This window comes from Rattus rattus, chromosome 7 (genome assembly GCF_011064425.1).
Source record: "Rattus rattus isolate New Zealand chromosome 7, Rrattus_CSIRO_v1, whole genome shotgun sequence".
NCBI lineage: Eukaryota > Metazoa > Chordata > Mammalia > Rodentia > Muridae > Rattus > Rattus rattus.
The window spans coordinates 79,139,176-79,156,178 of NC_046160.1; the positions used below are offsets into that span (position 1 = coordinate 79,139,176).

Sequence of the window (17,003 nt, forward strand, 5' to 3'; positions counted from 1 at the left end):
TGTCCTCCATCCTTGTCACCTTCCCCACAACAAAGGAGAAAAACAATCTTGTTGTGGAAGCTATAGCGTGTCACAGAGTGTCCCACAGTTTACCGCTTTGTCCATACTCCTTTGCTTGCAAGTGTTCATAGCAATGACTCCTTGGTCTGGTATAAGACCTCTGGCTTCTGCTGCTCCACTAACACTGGACTCTCACTGAGGTTCCTCTCAGGTATCGTGTTCTTATCCTGTGTCATGGAGATCCTCCCGTTTTGGATCTGTTAGACTGGCCCCTTCCTGTACTCCAGCAGTTCACGATGGGGTAGATGGTGGGGGTGGGCCAATTTATAGCCTTGGATCTGCACCTGACAGGTTCTCCTGCTCTCGTGCGGTCTGGGTCCGGCTCACCCAGCGATCTGTGCAACCAGGGCTATCTCTACCCTGCTGCCCAGGTGAGGTGCAGGGCCCACTCTCCCTCGTATTGCAGCTGGTGAGGGACATGGCCAGTTCTCCCACTCTCAGGATCCGGGGCCAGCTCTCCTGATTGCCATTGGTGGCAGGGAATGAGGGAGGGGAGGAAGGCATCTCTCCCTCATCTGCACCACCACCCAGCTCACAAGAGGCAGAACTGTGCTCATGCCCTTGGGGTTAGCTCACCTGAAACCCCACGTCCAGAGGGCCAGCTCTACTATGCTGCTCAGGCGAGGTCCAGGACAGACTTTCCTGAGTGCTGTAGTAGGTGAGGGGCAGGGAAGGCTCTCCTGCTCTGATGACCTTGGGGCCAGTTTTGCCGCCTGCCAACGTGGCAAGGGGCAAGAAGGGGGCATGTCTCTTGCCCACATCACTGCACAGTGGACAAGTGGCAGAGTCAGCTCTCCAATGCTCACACCCTTGGCGCCAGCTTGCCAATGTTCCTGCCACCAGGTTCAGTTCTACTCTGCTATTGAGGCAAGATGCACGTTCTTCTCCTGAGTACTGCAGCTGGTAAGGGGCAAGGACAGCTCTCCTGTTCTCATGACCCCAAGGCAAGGTCTCCCACCTGCTATAGGTGGTCAGAGACGGGGATGGGGAGTGTATCTCTCCCTTATCTATGCCACTATGTGGGAGATGAGTGTCTGGGCCAGCGTTTCCACACTCACATGCTGGGGACCGGTTTACCTGAAATTTTTGGATGTTTGAGTACTGTAGCTGGCTAGGGGTAGGGTTAGCTCTCCTTAATCTCATGTTCCCAGGGCCAGATCTCCGGTGATGCCCAGGTAAGAGGTGGGGCCAATCCTGCTCAGCCCTCAGACATCAATATGTCCCCTTATGGCAGTCCAGACTAGTGATGATGTCCACTTGGACTTGGATGGTCCGAGACTCCTGCTGCTTCAGGGCCAAGGACTCAGACTTGGCCCCAGGTGGCAGCACAGGACAGGATCGTACCATGGTCCCAGGTGACATCACTGCCTACTTACATCAGACTGTTCCTCACTATCCTTGAAACTGAGTTCAGCAACTCTTCAATATGCCTACGTCTTTCTGTTTTTTTTCTCTTTCTTTTCTCCACCACTTACTTGCTTCTCTTAATACCTCCTCCACCCCACTCTCTGAGTGTCTGGGGTCCTCAGGAGTGGTCTCAGGAATTCTATGTCCTGCTGATGAATATGGACTCGGATAGGGATCATCTCAGGTCTGCTCCCACCTCTGTAGGACTGCAGGGAGCAGGGCTGATGGTCATTTCAGTCTAGGTTTCTATCAGGGCCCCATGGCGCTGGGCAGTCATCTCAGACTGTCTCCTCACCCAGGATCCAGTAGCTCCATGAGAGGTTTGTCAGTCTGTCTCAGGCTCACTTCCACCTAGGGCCCTTGGTCCCAGCTGATGTTCTTCTTGTTTCTTGTTCACTTTCCACCCTGGGAGCCTGTCTGGCCCAGGCAGGTACCTCTCAATCTAGCTCTCTGTCTGGTCCCCCAGACGCTGGACTAGTGGTTGTCTCAGACTTGTTTTTTTCTTTTTTCTTTCTTTTTTGTTTTTTTCTTGTCCCACTTTTTCTATTTTTCTTTTCTTTTCTTTAATTTCTCTCTCTCTCTTTCTCTCTCTCTTTCTTTCTTTCTTTCTTTCTTTCTCTCTTTCTTGTCTTTTCTTTCAGGGATTTTTAGTTTACTAATAATTCAGATGTTCATGGTCAGAACACTGAGCTTAGACAGAGTCTCTCTCCTCTCTGCCACCTACTGACACATATGATATAGCCACCACACCTGCAAAGCCTCTAGAAGCAGGGCAATTATCTGTTCTAATTCTCCTTCCCTTACCATTGGAATCTCAATTATGTATTTGAGAGAAAACATGTAATATTTGTAATATTTGTGTTTTTGAATCATATTGTGTAAACAAGAGATAAAGGGGAGTATCACTAGATAAAGTACATTATAAACATATGCATTAGATGTCTTAATAAAAGCCATTATTTTATATAATTTGTATGGCTAACAAAAGAGAGACAATGACAAATATACCTTTAATATTTATCTTTATAATACAAAAATAAGAATAAAGGTAAAGAGAGGCTGTTGGCTATGTTGTGCAGGAAGGAAGAATTTAGATCAATATTCTAAAGAGTTTATGTGCTTTGAGTAGGAAGAGGAGAAGGGAGGAGAGGCGAGGAGGGGGAAGAGATGGGAAGGAAGGAGAATAAACAGCCTTAGAGTTGGTGCTGTGAAACATGTATATTTCTTCAGTATGGAAATATATCTGTAGATATTGAAGAAAATACTAGTACCGAGGTGAGTTAGGGAAAGAACTGAACAATGGGAAGTGAGGAAAAACAGAGGCTTTGATGAGGAAGCAGATGTGTTGTGCAGTGTGGTTCATGCATGGGGAGGACCAAGGCTGCAGGGAAGTGTTTGCATGGGGGACCAAATGCAGGGACAGGTTTCTTTTGATTTACACAAAAAACAAAATGAACAGAACTACCCAGCCTACTCTGGTTTCTCACACACCACACATAAGATCCTGGAATAATTCCTTAATCTGTCCTACTTACATGTAGTACCATCATTTCAGAACCATTATTCAAATGCTATAAGATGCCTCACATTTTGTATATAAAGCTCTTTCTGTCCAAGAGCTGTTCCTTCAGGTACTTCTCCAGTTCAAACAAAACGTAATGGTCCTCTTTGCTAGTCTGCCATGTCTCGAGCTCTACAAATCTCTCCCAATAGATTTCCTTAGCTTGAGAGCTCTTTCCAGGTGGGAAGTACTTACGTGTTCCATCCCCAGCTCCCAGAGCACAGTGGTTGTTAAATGAGTGTTTGCTGAATGTAATTTCTTCACTTACCAAAGGAAGATTTGGTGTGTCTTAAATTTTTAGAGAAATTGAAAGTTATTTCAATTTATATCCTGTCCATGAATAAAACTGAACTGGGGACAGACTTGATTTGCACAATCACCTGAAATGTTGATTGTCTTTACCTTGTTTGACTTTATGTGCATGTCTATGTTCCTGTATAAGGTATGGGCCAGTAGAAGCATTACATCTCTCCAAGACAATTGTGGTTTCTGAACCTATAACAGGGACTTGCCAAAGCTGTGCCGAGCAGACTCCTAACGAACATTAGTAAACTCTTAAGTGAATAGACCTAAGAAAGTTTGGGTTGAATGCCTTCTTGGAAAATTCCCTTTATATCTGAGTGTCCTAATTAATTCTCTGTGAAGTGACCTTGCCTGCTAGTTTCTCCACAGTTTTATTTCAGCATCAGGCCAACTGTACTTGAGTAATAACTTTTACCTGTAGAAGAAAGGAACGTGTAAATAATTATTCGCCAGGGGCAAGCTCTTGGGTTGGCATTTTCAAAGGATACGTTGGTAACATAATGTGCATAAACTACTTTTGTATTCAAAGAATGTGGCTGGCCAGATGCTTTTGCTCTTACTTCAGTGAACATAGACATCCTGGCTCTGAGGTGTAAATTATTGGTTTTCTCCTCTGTTTTACTCAAGTCACTTCTCCATGGTTAGCTCTCCCACTCATCCCCGCACAACATATACTTCCTGACTCGATTGTTTTCTTTTTTGTTTTTGTTTTTCCTGCCTTAGCCATAGGGTGTCTCACCACCTGTACTGCTAACCCCATTGGCATGTATTGATGGTTTCAATATCGTCTGTTGACAGTACCACTACTCAGGAGTAGAAATGTTTTATTTTTTTTTAAAGACAAATAGGACTGTCTATCATTTCCAGAGAACATTGTTGGAATAAGGGACATTCACATAGTCTTTTAGCTAGCACAGTTGTTTTACTGTGTGCATCTTTTCCAGCTTCTAAACACTGTTGCTGAGTTTCTGTAGCCTTTGCTTCATCATAGCCCGGGGTTTTGCTTCTGTGAATTTTGCTAAACATACATACAAATAAATAGTAGTATTGACATCCTCCATCTTATTTAGTTTATATACAGCCCCCATAGTGTGTTATTTAATCTCACCTAATAAATCAAATATAAGTAGAAATCATATGTTGCCTTCTAAAATAAACTTCCTAGAATCCTTTCCAGTCTCTGAGGACATTTACTGAAACATAATGTGACTATTCTACGTTTGAGTGTGTCTTTGGAGTTTAATTTCTAGCACCTATGTCAGATGACTCACAACTGCTTGTAATACCCACTATCATAGGGCAATCTGACACCTCTGGTCTCTTGTAGACACACACACACACACACACACACACACCTAAAAAAACTGTTCAGTTTGCTTGACATGTGCTATTCTATAAAAGTCAATTCATCTATGATGCTACATATGAATTCACTCCTTAATGTTTTAATGTTCATGCTAATTAAATTACTGTTTTGTTCAGATTATAAGTATGGTGAGTCAAATAGTATAAAATGAATGGTATGGGGAAAAGAATCTCTCAGTTAGACTGAAATAAGTGAAATTTTGTTTATTATCCAAGGTGACAGTGGTTATAAGGCAAGACATGGAATGTATAGTATTTACTGGAAATACTGATAAATGTGAACACATCAAACTCACCTTTTGTTTAGGTACAATGTAATAATCTGAAAAATGTTCACACCATTTCTGATTCATTTTCCATGTTCATTCTTGTAAACTCAGTAGATGTTTACTGAGCACACAGTATGTGCTATATGTTCTGTTAGGAATCAAACAATTAAAAAAACACTAAAAGTCCCACCTTAATAGCGAGATAGTGAATTAATATTCATTTATATGAACCCCCCCCATAGGAAAATGAGTAAAACAATTCAGAAATGGTCACTAAGCATTGTGCATCGCTTGGAACTTCAATGGTAGTTGGAAGATGAAATCTAAGAATGGGGGAACACTTTTTTCCTTTCTTTAATTTAAAAAATCCAGGAGAAAAAGAAAAGATTGATAAGCAGAGTGTGGTGCTAATGGTACAGGACAGTGGTGGCTTTGAACACTGGGATGAAAGGGGACATTAGAGGAGGAATCTGGCAGAGGCCCCTAAGCAGAAATTCCCATCTTAGGCTTATGCCACCTACACTCCGTATCTTCACTATGTTCAATCCTCCGCATGGTATCTGTGGTAGGTAATTAACTTTGAGTTAGGTCCTGAGTGCAGGAAGTGCAAGGTGGGGCTGCTGTCCTGCACAGACAAGAGAGACTTCACGTGTGCAGTTTGAGGAAATGCTACATGAGCACACTCATGTGGCAGCTATGTGAGTTAGGAAGAGAATACGACCAGAGACCCACTTATGCTGTTATTCTTGTTGTCTGAACCAGTACCTGTGTGATGGCAGTCCGGGAGAACGCTGCTCCTACCACTCTCCTTGGGCCCCACTTTTGAATGTGGTCAGACTGAGAAATAAGTTCCCACATTCAAACTACAGTAAGACCCCAGAAAAAAAATACTGTTGGATTATGTTCATTTTTGACAATTATTTTTTCAGCAGCAAAATGAAAGTAAAACTAATATTCATTGATTAGTGGTGGTTGAATAAACTTGGAATATTGTAGCAAATTCCTGTTACAGAAAGATTTATAAGAAGATAGGTGAACAAAAGTGGTTAAAAACAACATTGGAGTATGATCTTGACGTAAAATAAACATAAATACAAAATGGATATATATATATATACATATATATGTATGTATGTATGTATGTATGTTCGTATGTATGTTCACACACATATAGACATGTACTTTGCCTATGCACATGAACAAGTATGCTAGGGGCAATTGTCTCTCTGGAAAGAGAGATAGGATAAAGTTTAGTGTGTGTGTGTTTGTGTTTGTGTGTGTGTGTGTGTGTGTGTGTGTGTATTCATAAAGTGTGTATCGGGGAGGTGCACATGTCATGGCACACATGAAGGTCAGAGGTTATTTGGAGTTAGTTCTTTCCTTCCACATTTAAGCAAGTTCTAGGGATCAAACTCAGGTTACCAGGCTTGCACAGCAAGTGCCATTGGCTGCTTGATTACCTTGGTGCCCAGGACCTAAATTCTTTACCATTCTGTGTAAGAACAGATTCAAGCAATATTATATAATTAAAGTTGCTTAAATAAAAACAATTATAAAAAGTAATCAATAGTCAGAGAATACGTTTGCAGCTGAGAATATTAAGGATAGAGTCCTCTATACACAATAAGATAATAACCAGTCAGACTCCCAGGAAGTACAGGTTATGTGTCAGAGAATACGGGAAAAAAGAATTGGAAAACTACATTGGAAGCATTAATGGTGTTAAAAAATGGATTGAGTTCTGTAGATGAAAATTTAAAGAAGAGATATAGAAATTTTTGAACTTGCATTTTATGACGTTTATGTTGTATAGAATGGATTGGATAATAGAGATGTTAATTTTTTGTATAAATATTTTAGGAATAAAATGTTATCTATCATATTAGATCACATAAAACAACTCACAAATACACACACAGACACACAGACACACAGACACACACACACATTATTGACAGTTGGATAGAAACAGAAGCCGCTCTACTTTTATGTTAGCATAGCTATGTGAAATATATAGTCTGAAGGGAGAGAGGATAGCCTATTTCTCTTCTTTAGTTTCTGCTATCTCTTACATTTCAGGAAATTTCAAGATTCCAATACTATCAAAAATCAACAAAAAATTTAAGCTTATTTTTGGGAAATCTTCCCTGCTCTGCCTCTCAAGTCCCTTGACTTCAGGGTTTTGAGAAACCACAGACTATATATTGGGCCCCAAAGATAGATGGTGCCTACTTCAGCATCCATCTTAAGGTGTATTTCTAACTTCCTTAAATAGAAAAGATGGATACTGGTAAAGCCATCAGTTACCACAGCCTTTCTCTCTGCGGGTGACACAGATGAAGTTAATCAATTGGAGTATCTGCCCGGGTCAGCATACTGCAGGGACTGTTGACACAGGAGCAGATTTCCTGATACAGTTCTGCCACAGCACGCGTTCTAATTTCAGCAGCAGGCCTCTGGTTTGGAAGCAGGCAGGTTGCTGCTCTTATTTTAGACAATCTGTCTACCTTCTCTCATGCTGTTTTCTGTCACCTAGGCTTTTAAAGACTGTGCAAGTCATGATTTTAATGCGGAACTACATTTTTTTATGGTGTTTCACCTAAAACTTGAGTATGAAAAGCTAAAAATGGCAAAACGAATCTTCTTCAGGACACAATATACATCTATTGCTACCAACTCGTCAGGTTTCTAGACGTGAAATTAGAGTGGATGATAAACGAGCACGGTTCTTCTATGTTTCCTTCTCAGGTTCACTTAGTTTCCTCCTCCCCTCCATCCCCAGTTGCCTGCTCCCTCTGTATTCAGTCCATGTTCCAGTTCTTACTCAATGTAGCTTTGAGAGTACGAGGGCAGCCGTGTCTTGCCTATGGTCAGAACTGCACGCTCAAAAGAACTAGAAAGGCTTGTAGGGAGGTCAGTGGTAGGGCATTTGCCTGTCACACGCAAGGCCCTGCGTTTGGTGCTGAGTGATGCCACAAATGACAAACAAACTGTGGGCCAAACATTACCTGCCAACTGCTACAAGAGGACCCTAACATGTGAGAGGGGCTTTAATAAAAATGGGCAAATGTAAATGTTAAAGTCATAGTAGATGTATTTACAGAATTGGCAATATGTTTACGAGTGAACTCAAAGGGCGAGAGGCCAAAGGAGACATGGGCAGGGAAGGAATACTCAGACCCAAGGGTGTTTGGTGAAATGTACATGACATGTGGCAAGGAGGAAAGGTGAGAAACATGCTAGTTAGGGAACAGTAAGGTGATCGGTACGGTCAAAGAGTGGAATAAAAAATCAGAGAAGAGCCATGGAAGAGAGGGCATTGTGGGGTATTGTGCTGTCAGAAATAAGTTCTGGGTTTTAGCATTTGATAAAGGTTTTTTTTTCCCCTTCACATTTACTCCTCACACAAATTCTTAATCTAATGCTATTATTACCTTTGCATTCAAGGTACAAACAAAACCAGAATTTCCAGCAAATTTACATAAGCAGAAATTGGCAGAAGCGGTAGTTGAATTTAAATCTAATAGGTTTTAAAGCCTGTATTATTATTCACAGAGGAACTGATGATGGGATCTGCACATATGAAGAAGCTTGCAGGCAGTGGGAATTCAAATTTTATGTGCATTAATTCAAAGAACTGCTCTAAGTCATACAAAAGAAGGTGCTGTTTTAATTTCTCTTTCTAATATTAGTCACATGTAGTCATTAATATTAGTAAACACTTACATCAAGTGAATGGTCAGTCAGAAAGAAAAACACAATTAAATTGTTCTGTGGCAATGGGAATCCTAATCTACTCTGAATTAAACTAAACTGTAATTGAATTCAAAGAAGTGCCCTGAAAATGACAAGGAGTTAAGGCCAACTGAAAGCATGCTTTTGGGTACCTTCTCAGCTCATCAACATTTCAATGGAGTAAGAGTACAGAGAGCAGCTCAAAGACATCTGCAGAGATCCTGCTTTCACAGTTGTTTAGGGTGATGTCAACAGAGGATTCAATCCCACACCTCAGAGGACATGATGATTGTCCCAGACAAGCTGTTCAGACTTGGTTATAAATTTAAAATCTGTATAAATTTGGAGCAAGTGTTAGCATCAGGTGGAGGTCAGCACAACAGTACCTTGTGTGTCTTCATTTTATCTGAAACAAAAGGCGTTCTGTAATCTGTTTTACAGGAAATAGAGTATAAATCAAAAAGGGCTCTATATCAGGCACCGTGTTGTCCTTGAACTACGTGCACTGAAACTGAATTGATCTTAAAAGCACAGTGGCCCGTTATGTGGCAAATGACTGCATTCATTTTCCTCCCTCTCTCTCTCTCTCTCTCTCTCTCTCTCTCTCTCTCTCTCTCTCTCTCTCTCTCTCGTGGAACCAGTAATAAGCCTGAAAACTTGGTGTGTTAAACTGTCCATATTGTCCTTTATTGCAAAGAAGATGTTTTTGTAAAAGACATTCCAATGTGCAATCTACCTTGGAAAGAGATTTGAAAAATATTACTGAGGACATAATATGCTCTTCTCTGAATTCCATCGAGTACACCAACTCAAGCTGTTTCTTTTGAATTTTGATTCTTTCATTTATCTGAAGAAGATAACTTAATACCCATGAGCCTCAGTTTCCTCAACAGGAAAATAAGAATGAAACTTCAAGGACCAGTGAAAAGATTAACGATGAGAGCATCCAGCATTTGGGGAGGGGCCCGAGTTCAGGGCGAGAAAGTCCTCCTGTCTCACCCACAGAAGCTTTTGTTGTTTTGGTTTTAACAGTTGGTTGCTGCCAAAGCATACAGTTCTGTAGAGAATTATCATTGTCCAAAAATTAGAGACTATGATATCGGAATCTTTGACTTTATCTGAATATGAAGTATCAATATATGTTAACATTCTTTGTCATGAGTTAGTCTGTTATTTTTGACTTTGTTTAAGCAGTTGCTGTTTATCACAAGAGATTGAAAAAAAATTAGGTATCAGGACAAACAGGTCAGTTCACAGAAAGACTGCTATCAAGTGCATGGCTTACGAAAAACACGTTCTTATTTTCCAAGCCTCATATTAGAGTCTTCAGAGGTGCAGTACTGCTCTATCTATTGCCTACTCACAAGATATGGCATGATTACAATGTCTTGCTCATGATGAAGAAGGCTTGAAATTATTCTTAAAGACATTAGCAATACTCAGGATAACTGCTAAAAACTAGGGCAAAGGTTTTCTTTAAAAAAAAAAAAAAGATGTTTTTCTTTTCCATGCAGCTGACTTCGGGATCTTTAATTTGTGTGTTACCATGGAAACAAGTCACGTGTCCTAGTTCCCAGAGCAAAGGAGTCCGCTTGTGAATGAAGAATACACAAGGTGGCCCTGCACTCTTCTGTACTGAGGATCACTCGGTGCTCAAATCCCACAGATCTTAGAAGACATGGTCATGGGACAGAGGCTAGTGTTTCAGTGGTTCAAAGACAATTGCTCAATACCTTTCTCTACTGATTGCAGATGCTTTCTTAGACAGAAGTTCTTAATTTTCCAATGTGGGTACATCACAGGGCATATTTATTTTTTTGATAACATCTTTTTTTTCCTCTAAAAATAGTGAATATGATATTAGTAAAAGTACTAATTACTTAACTTTATTTTATCAAAGAGCATCTTGGGTACCTTTAAGGTAATTTTTAAAAATAACCTTCCTTGCACAGTGCTTTAGAGAATAATATGTGGAAAAACCACTGAGAAAGAAACCTGTATATTGATACTATTGATTGGTGGTCTAGCAGACAGTGGAGCTGTCAAGATAAAAGCTTAAACTGACCTCCAGTCCCTATGTTTTATATAACTCATAAAATAGAACAACTTATCTAAAAATTATCACATTGATGTGTGTGTACGTGCACGTGTGTGTGTGTGTGTGTGCACGTGCATGCGTGTGCGCGCTTGCTTGCACATGAGCATTCCTTTGGAGGTCATAGAATAGTCTGTGGGAGTCAGTTCTCTCCTTCTACCATGAGGCTCAGTGGATAGAATTCAGGTCATTAGGATGGGTAGTAAACACTTTTACCTGCTGAGCCATCTTGAAAATAGCACTGTTTTTTGTCTAATATTTTAATATTTGTTTTTTTAACCATTTTCCTATCTTCTTCATATTTATGAATTCCCATTTATCATCTTCTCAATTGTATCACATCTTTTAAAACTTATGAATCTAAATAAATATTTTCTCTTCTATGATGAATATACAGGGTAGCTATTCACCACTGCCTGTGTGGACTGTGTGTACTTTTACAAAATACCAGTATCTTCCAAGCTTTTCATATAAGTAGAGCTATGTTTTCTTGTTCGAAGTTGCTTCATCACAGAAGATCCAGGAATTTCATTCAGAGCTGAGAGAATTTCCCAATTAAGCATCTGATAGATGCTAAGCTGTAAAGGTGTCATCCTGACCCTGTCTGTCACTGTCCTATGTTGGAAAGGTGTCATGATGAACAATTCACAGGCTTTGGTCAAATTGTTTGTTGTATTGCACATACAGAAAGACAAAGAGTGGCCCTGTGGAATCCCAACAGAGTGGGAAAGAAAAACAAGCCTTAAAGCAAAAATTAAGGATGGTGAGAGAGGAAATGTGTGAACTCAGGAGGAAACACTGCAGTGATGCCAGAGAGAATGTGCTATCAAGGGAACAGAAAGAAAAAGAGTGAACAGACAGCAGCCAGAATCATCCCAGAATTGGACACATATGAAGTGTCAGGAAGCACATCTCTAAAAATGGATCTTGGGAAGGCAGTCATTGCTTTTTAATAGCAGGCTATTCTTGGATGTCATAAAAGATACTCAAGGATCAGTGCTGTGTGTGTGTGTGTGTGTGTGTGTGTGTGTGTGTGTGTGTGTGTGTGTGTGTGTGTGAGAATCTGTGTGGACACAAAAGAAAACCAGGGGGTTAAAGAAAAGTCAGAAGGCAGTTTCAATAGAAGGAGTAGTACACTCTCTTCATTGGAAATGCTTTCTGGGAATTGTTTAGACATCCATGGTGTGAACTGGGGACAACTTTGATGTCAATGAAGCACCATTGTTGACAAACTGATTTGAAATCAATGCCCCCCCCCACTCTGCAATTGTGCATTTCATTATTCTATCTTCTCTTGAAAATGAAGAGAGATGGGAAAACGTGAGGCCAACCTGGGGAATTGTGGAAATTTTGTCTCCAGTGGTGACAATGAAATTGTGCAGTTCCCGAGCTATGAAAAACTCCCAAGCACATGGCATCAAAACCTTTGGGAACCTTAATAATTCTGAGAAACGAACAGGAAAGTAGGCTTGGGAACATCTTAGCCATTTTTTATTGCAGAAGGTTCCTTTAGGTGTGGCATGTATGGCTTCTTTCTACAGCACATCTCTGTCCCATTCTATATGAAGATAAGAATTTTGACTGCTTCCAAAAAGCTGTTTTTTTCTTTTTCCATGAGGTTGATTTAACAAACCTTTCAAGTATTTCTCCCCCCTCTGGCACAATGATTAACTGGATCTTGATGATATCTGATATATGGACAGAGATAATATGTAGTAGAGTTTGTGTGCTTCACGGTTAGAAGAAATGACTGTTTGGGGGAAAGATAAGAATGAATGAGTTGGGAACAGGGGACTTCATTGCTAAGTTTGTTTCCATGACTTTTATATTTCTATAGACCTGGTACCAATGTGCTGATAATAAAAATTCTATACTAATAAATATGCTCCTTAGACCGTGTTCCAGTTAATTTGTACTCAAGGGTTTAAAATGACAGGAGGGAGCCATAGGACATAGAAAAGCATGCATTATCCAATACTAGCTATCCTCAAACCATTTCTTGCCAAGTTCATTGTAAGCTTCTAAAAATGGCACTGTGCACCATAAAAAATATTTTAACTTCAGATACTGTTAAGTGTTCTAATGATAAGTGTGCTGGGAAATGAACGAGTAATTTTCAGGTTAATGCTCTAATTTCTTTTTGTAGTCCCTCTTTTAAGAAATATGATTCTTTTAAGTGTGCAAAAATTCACTTAAAGTAGCAATTATCTCTCAAATATTGTTCTGTCGAAAGTTAATGAAGAACTCATTGATTTATGAACCAAGATAACACTTAATAAATTTTAGAAGATATAACTTACATCATATGAAAGCATTTCTAAAACTTTCTATAACATTCTGAAAATACGCATCACTGGAGTAGTCAAGAGCAAACACACAATACATGTACGCAAGGCTGACTCAGCATGAAAATTAGGTTTCTTGTTAAACTTTGGTTTGAAAACCTGTTTGATTTTTTGCTTTTCCCTTTACTCATGGACAAAATCCAGTCTCTCAAAGCGAATACACATCTTAAAGTGGTTTTAGTTCTCTCTTTTGCATGGAGAAAGGGATTTTGTCTAAAAGTATATTATCTAAGATATCATGGACAGGATGTATTTGCAGAAAATTACTAACACTGGGGCAAATAGCAATGAGAATTAATATAAACCAAGAACTAATACAAGTTCATGGATTAAAAGACTCTGTAGTAGACTTACACAATTTTACTTCTGCTATAACATGAAGAGCCCTGGGGCAGAAACACTAGACACAACAGGCCCACCCAGTACCTAGACTTTGGTTTCTAATACCAACACCAACATTAAAAATCCAGGGCTTAAGGATGGATAATTCATTTGGTGCTGGAGCACAAAATGTATAACATATGTGAGACAAATTAGATAAAAGACAAGACAATCTGACAGTGATGGGGATAGTGTATACAATATGCAATCTTATAGTGATGTTGGTATAGTGTATACAATATACAATCTTACAGTGATGGGGGTGTGTGTAGTCTATACAGCCTTACAGTGGCAGGTGTATAGTATATATGATATACAGTATTACAGTGATGGTGGTAGAGTGTATACAATATACAGTCTTATAGTGATCAGGATATAGTGTATATGATATACAGTCTTATAGTGATGTTGATATAGTGCATATGATATATAATCCTACAGTGATGGGGGTATAGTGTATACGATATACAGTCTTATAGTGATGGGCGTTTAGTATACAATATACACTCTGAAAGTAATGGGGGTTCAGTGCATACAACATACAACCATTGTACTGAAGGACAGAATACTCACCTGAAAGTGGTAACATGGTTTAAGATGGAACAAAATCATCAAAAAAATGATATGCATTATATACTAATCTATAATGTAAAATAAATATATATGGCTTTATGATGATTGATGAACTAAGTAAATTTGTTATTTCTCAAAATATGAAAGTAAATTTTAATAATGAGGAAAAAGTTAGATGGATTCATTGAAGGACACTGTATAAAATATTCCCCTGACTGTCCTGAAAGCTGATATATTATAAAAATGAAGGAAAGTTATACAACGTTGTAGTCAAGAGCAGACTAAGGGGACACAGCAAAGTCCTGTGTGAGTCTCGGTGGGATGTTGGAAAAGAAATTGATCATTAAAGAACGACTAAAGAAACCTGGAGAAGGTATGGACCTTATGTGGTAGCTACGTGTCAATATAAACTCACTAATGGGTGAGTCTGAGGTGTTAATGGGAGGAGTAATTGGATTGGGAGTATGTAAGAAGTTATTTTATTACCGTCTCGAATTTTCACTTAAAATTGTTGTATAAATTTTAAAAATATATTAAAATATTGTAAGGGCACAGAAAGATACTTAAGAGGAGGAGGAGAAGAGGAGCTAAAATGATAAAAAAAAGGTCATCTTTGTCTCATTTGCAGAATCTAGACATAAATATCAAGAGATCCAGAAAGGGAGGCATAGATCCATGGGCAGGCTCGAGAATAAGAGCAAGATACAGTGAAAAGTGTGCCCCAGAATGTAGTAGTGAAACATTATTAATATGAAAAGAAAGAAACATAACTCATTATTAATATTTAAAGAAACACAATTCTTCCAAGGGCATCTTTACTTAATTTTACCTTCTCTGAGCACCACAGTGTGGAATGTTCACCCTGGCCAGTTACTTGTGGGTATACAAGACCGCATGTCTGTCTTTTATTTGGCCACTGAGCAGCTGAACCCTTAATAGTACCCAGAACATTCTTTAAGGTAAAGAGTAGAACAGAGACTCTCCAACCATAACCGAAAATGAGAAAAAAATTTTATACTATGGCCTATTGGAGTGTAATTTTAAGTGAAATTGCCTCTGCATCTCGAGGTGCTCCGTAATCGAATGCAATGTAACGCAGCGTCCTAAGTAGGAGGAGAAGCAGTAAAAACAGAAAGAAAGCTTCAGCTGGTTCCAGGCTACCCAGTGCTCACACCAGCGTGTAAGGACCGGAAAGCACTGCCTCAGGCTGTTCACTGAAGCTGCCTGTCTGTATCTGAGCGCAGAGTTGTCCGGATCTCATCTACAGTATGAAGCAGTAGTTCGCAACCTGTAGGTCATGACCCGTTTGGAGGTCGCATATCAGATATCCTGTGTTCCAGATATTTACAGTATGATTCATAACAGTTGCAAAGTCACAGTTAAGAAGTAGCAAAAAAAAAAAAATAAATTTATAGCTAGGAGTCACCACAACATGAAGAACTGTATCAAAGGGATGCAGCATGAGGAAGGTTGAGTATCGTTTGTGATAAGGGATCCTCACTAGCAAACTGGTTTTTACTCAAACTGTTAAATTCAGTTTAACTGATGTTTTTCTTTCAACACAATGGTGTCCTAAGTATGTTTTATTTCTTCCAGAAGTTTCAAAGAGCTACTGCTGTCTACTTCATAGTGTTTTGTGAACAACAGTGGTTCTTTGTCTGCATTTCAACTGCAGTCTTCAGGATTCTGCATGATTTTCCTCCCTGGGTCTTCTGCCCCAGGTTCTACAGAGGTAAAGGATTTCTAATCTGTTCCTTGCAACGGGAGTGATGTTTTCCCGATTGAACCGGAAAAAGATTTGATATCAGTAGTTTTCAGTTGTGATTCTGATGGAGTGCTTGAACCTCAAACTTTTGACCTACCTAATGAAAAGCATTTGAAAACAAAATTTTAAGATATCTAGGGCTAATAAGAACCATCAAATACCTAATAATAGTTTTCTTTGCTTGAACAGAGATCTCTGCAGGAAGGTGATTGGCGATTCAGTAGGAGGCAGGCTTCCTCCTGAGCAGGAACTAAAGCAGAACCTCAGGCATTCAGCCTGCCCAGGGACTGGTACCTTTACATTCAGGAATAGAACAAAGGAGGTATTTATTTATGGTATTAAAGACACTTTTTTTTCTTGAAGTGCTCAGGTGTGCTGGTTAAAATCCAGTTTGGATAATTACATTCTTCTCCCAGAAATTCCACCTACAATTATAACTGCCAACTTCAGTGTCACCAGAGTTTGAATTCTAAATAGTCTGTTTTTGACACACATTGTTCTTTAGTCCCACTCTGCGATGGCTGGCTAATTTTCTCCCCTCCCCCATAGCTCACTTGGATGAAGTGGCACAGAAAACTATTTCAGGTATAATTAAGTTATTTTAATTGGTACTATACTAAAGTGATTTTTGTACGTATTAAGACACAGTCTGAATATGTCAACTCGGATTTTGAAATCTTTGGGTCCATAAATTTGGGAATTTTTTTTTCACCTATGATACTATACCAGTCCAGAACTCAAGACTGTCTTCTTTTACATTAAAATGTCTCCGTGTTTTATGATTCTCATTTTAAATATGTAGTGTCCTACTTGTCTGGTGGAAGCATATTTCTATTAGTATTCATTCCATATGTTATATAATATATTGAAAGAAGTGCTTCCCATGGAAAACCAAGCCCTTCAGTAACACATATATAACCTCTTCGTGGGGAAATATGTGTCAGAGAGAGTGTTTCTGTTCTCAAGAGCTAATAATTTTTAAAAATCAAGGAAACAAAAATAACAGAATTTCCCCGGATTTCATATTCAAAATAGTAACTTCTGTCTTGCAGGGCAAGAGTCTTCATGATTAATTTCATTTCCATTCCTTAATTATCTCCATTTTGTCATCTCTTCACTTTGCCATTTAACCCACGAATCTCAG

General features: G+C 39.4%; 1 non-coding gene across 1 annotated transcript; it reads right to left on the reverse strand.

Annotated features, from left to right (window-relative positions):
- Window positions 1–2,110: 2,110 nt before the first annotated feature.
- Window positions 2,111–2,239, reverse strand: LOC116906446. The gene has a single exon (XR_004388704.1). It is a non-coding gene; the product is annotated as a small nucleolar RNA SNORA17 (small nucleolar RNA).
- Between the last annotated feature and the right edge of the window lie 14,764 nt (window positions 2,240–17,003).